We start from the raw sequence: 3,450 nt of genomic DNA, 5'->3' as shown, positions 1-3,450 counted from the left end.
AACGAGGAATTCCCAGTAAGCGCGGGTCACAAGCTCGCGTTGATTAAGTCCCTGCCCTTTGTACACACCGCCCGTCGCTACTACCGATTGGATGGTTTAGTGAGGTCCTCGGATCGGCCCCGCCGGGGTCGGCCACGGTCCTGGCGGAGCGCCGAGAAGACGATCAAACTTGACTATCTAGAGGAAGTAAAAGTCGTAACAAGGTTTCCGTAGGTGAACCTGCGGAAGGATCATTACCGAAAGCGGCGCGCCGCGGGGAGCTGGAGGCGGCTCCTCCCCCGGGCGCGGCCAACCCAGGTGGCGCTACCCCGGTGGCCGAGAGCGCCGGTCCCACGGCTCGAGGGACCGGGCCCCGCTCGAGGCGCGCGGCGGCACGGCGGCGGCGGCGGGCTCCGTCCCGCCCGCACGCACGCACGCACGCGTTACGGCGGAGGGGCTCCGGCTCCCCCGGTCCGGGCGCGGGCGGCGCGGGCGGGCGGGCGGGCGTCCCGGCGTCCCACGGGCCCCGCGCCACGGCCCTCGGCGGCCCAGGCGCGCGACGGTCCGGCGGCACGGCGGGCTCCGTCCCGCCCGCACGCACGCGTTACGGCGGAGGGGCTCCGGCTCCCCCGGTCCGGGCGCGGGCGGCGCGGGCGGGCGTCCCGGCGGGCCGACGGCCACGCGCCCTGGCCCCCGGAGGCCGGCGCAGGCCAGGACGGCGGCGTGCGTGTGCGCGGCGTGTCGTGGCGTGGCGTGGCGTGGCGTGGCGTGGTTGTCGCCTGCCCTTCGGGACTCGGGCGTGCGTTCGAGTGTGCAGAGTGTGCGGCGGCGCGGCGGGCTCCGTCCCGCCCGCACGCGTACGGCGGAGGGGCTCCGGCTCCCCCGGTCCGGCGCGGGCGGGCGGGCGTCCCGACGCGCCCCGCCGCCTGCCGCCGTTCGCTCCCCGGCCCCACCGGCAGGCCGGCTCCCACGCTCGCTCCCACGCTCGCTCCCACGTGGCCTCCCACGACGTCTCCTTCTCCTGCGCCACTGTGTTACCCCCCCCCAGGACCGACGGCGGGCCCTCCCCCGGGAGGCCCGCCCGAGGTGCGCGGTCGCACGGCGGGCTCCGTCCCGCCCGCGTACGGCGGAGGTGGTCCCCCGCGGCCACCGCCGGTCCGGCGCGGGCGGGCGTCCCGGCGGGCGTCGCGCCTTACGGAACCATAACCTTTACCCCGCCACCCGGCGGGGGGGCCGCGGGTACTCAACTCGCCTCCCTCCTCCGGAGGGAGGAGGGGAGTTTAATGTCTCCGGCCCCGGCCGGAGCGCCCGTGACCTTGTCGTCCCCGGACACAGCATTCCAGCTGGAAAGAAGGAGGTGCGCGCGGCCGCACGGCGGGCTCCGGCCCGACGGGCGCCGCGGGCGCCTTCACGGAACACCCCGGAACAGAAGACCGGGGGGCCCGCGGGTACTCTGCGCGAGTTCAAAGTCTCCGGCTCCGGCCGGAGGCGCCCGCGGCCCCTCCTCGTCCGAGGAGGTGCGCGTTCGCACGGCGGGCTCCGTCCCGCCCGCGTACGGCGGAGGTGGTCCCCCGCGGCCACCGCCGGTCCGGCGCGGGCGGGCTCTGCTCCGACGGGCGCCGCGGCCTCCGCGGAGGTGCGCGTTCGCACGGCGGGCTCCGTCCCGCCCGCGTACGGCGGAGGTGGTCCCCCGCGGCCACCGCCGGTCCGGCGCGGGCGGGCTCTGCTCCGACGGGCGCCGCGGCCTCCGCGGGCGCGCGTTCGCACGGCGGGCTCCGTCCCGCCCGCGTACGGCGGAGGTGGTCCCCCGCGGCCACCGCCGGTCCGGCGCGGGCGGGCTCTGCTCCGACGGGCGCCGCGGCCCCGGACGAGCCTCTGCGGAGGCGCGCGTTCGCACGGCGGGCTCCGTCCCGCCCGCGTACGGCGGAGGTGGTCCCCCGCGGCCACCGCCGGTCCGGCGCGGGCGGGCTGCGTTCCGACGGGCGCCGCGGCCTCGGCGAGCCAACCCGCCGCCTGGCGGCGGGGCGGGGGGAAGGGAGGACCGCGGGGGTACTCTGCTCGAGCGCCCTCGTCCCACCCGACCCCCCCGAACCGGCATCTTCACCCCCTTGTCATGATCTTGGCTTTTGAGGCGAAGCCGGCCGCCCTCTGCTGCCCGGGAGGGAGGGCGCGCCGTCCCCCAACTCACTTGTGTGGCAAGCCCACCAAAAACCCCTCTGACAACTCTTAGCGGTGGATCACTCGGCTCGTGCGTCGATGAAGAACGCAGCTAGCTGCGAGAACTAATGTGAATTGCAGGACACATTGATCATCGACACTTCGAACGCACCTTGCGGCCCCGGGTCCCTCCCGGGGCCACGCCTGTCTGAGCGTCGCTTGGCAATCAATCGGGAGTACGGACGAGGCCGGCCCAACCCCCCGCCCTCCGGGCGGGGGGCGGCCGCTCGGCCTACGCTCCCGCGGCTGGGGTGTCGCAGGCCCTCCGCGGGCCTTCGTCCCCTTAAGTGCAGACCGTAGAGCAAGCTGGCTGGAAAGAGGAAGAAAAGCCACGGGTTTCGAGGCCCCCGGCGTCCGAAGCGGCGGCGCGGCGCGCGGCGTGCGGCTCCGGCCGCCTCCGTCCCGCCCGCGACCCTGTTACGGTTCCCCCCGGTGCCCCTTCATCCGGTTTCGCTGGGCGTACCTCCGAGGTTTCCGGGGTTTGGCGGCGCGGTGCCGTCCCCTCCCGCCTCCCTCGCTGCGTTCCCGCCTCCTCGCCGTCTATCGAGCTCCCGCTCCTCTCCGTACCCTCTCCCCTTCCCCGGGGTTGCAGGGCGCCTCGCCGGGCCCCGCGCGTCAGCGGGCGCGGCTGCCGGTGGACCGCCGTGTCTCTGAGCAGCCCGCGCCGCGCGTGCGGCAGGTCGACCGGAGGCGTCGCGGAGGAGCGCGGACTCGTGAGAGTCAGGCCTGGTGGTGAGGGAACGGCCGCGCAGGGGCCCCAGGCGTGGTCGGGGTCGGTTTCGGCGTCCGCCTTGCCCCCGGTTCCACCCCTCGGTAACTCGCCGGCGATGCCCGGGTGTCGCGGGCCTCCCGCTCAGGGCGGGGGGAGTTCCGGGCAGGGCGCGGTGCTGCGGAGGCGTGTCCCGCCGTCCGTCCGCGCGCCCTCCGTCCGCCGCTGGCGGCGCCACCCGCGAGGTCTCGTCCACCCCGCCGCAGCCCTCCTCTTCCCGCAGGGTGAGCCTCTCCGGAGCCACCCCCCCACACCCACCTTCGACCACGACCTCAGATCAGACGAGACGACCCGCTGAATTTAAGCATATTACTAAGCGGAGGAAAAGAAACTAACCAGGATTCCCTCAGTAGCGGCGAGCGAAGAGGGAAGAGCCCAGCGCCGAATCCCCGCCCGGCGGTCGGGCGCGGGAGTTGTGGCGTACAGAAGACCGCTTTGCCCGGTGCCGCGCGGGGGCCCGAGTCCTTCTGATGGAGGCTCTGCCC

At 75.2% G+C, this 3,450-nt stretch overlaps 2 non-coding genes across 2 annotated transcripts in view; both read left to right on the top strand.

Annotated features, from left to right (window-relative positions):
- The first annotated feature begins 2,200 nt into the window (after positions 1-2,200).
- Positions 2,201-2,354, top strand: LOC129175862 (5.8S ribosomal RNA). Its single transcript, XR_008568805.1, has one exon. It is a non-coding gene; the product is annotated as a 5.8S ribosomal RNA (ribosomal RNA).
- An 878-nt stretch (positions 2,355-3,232) lies between these two features.
- The window catches only part of LOC129175841 (28S ribosomal RNA), a 4,224-nt gene continuing 4,006 nt past the window's right edge, over positions 3,233-3,450 (top strand). Inside the window, exon 1 of the ribosomal RNA XR_008568786.1 lies at positions 3,233-3,450. This exon is cut by the window's right edge and continues 4,006 nt beyond it. This is a non-coding gene — a ribosomal RNA (28S ribosomal RNA).

The sequence above is a fragment of the Dunckerocampus dactyliophorus genome, unplaced genomic scaffold, assembly GCF_027744805.1.
Source record: "Dunckerocampus dactyliophorus isolate RoL2022-P2 unplaced genomic scaffold, RoL_Ddac_1.1 HiC_scaffold_24, whole genome shotgun sequence".
NCBI classification, from domain to species: domain Eukaryota; kingdom Metazoa; phylum Chordata; class Actinopteri; order Syngnathiformes; family Syngnathidae; genus Dunckerocampus; species Dunckerocampus dactyliophorus.
This window is presented reverse-complemented; position numbering and strand designations above follow the sequence as displayed.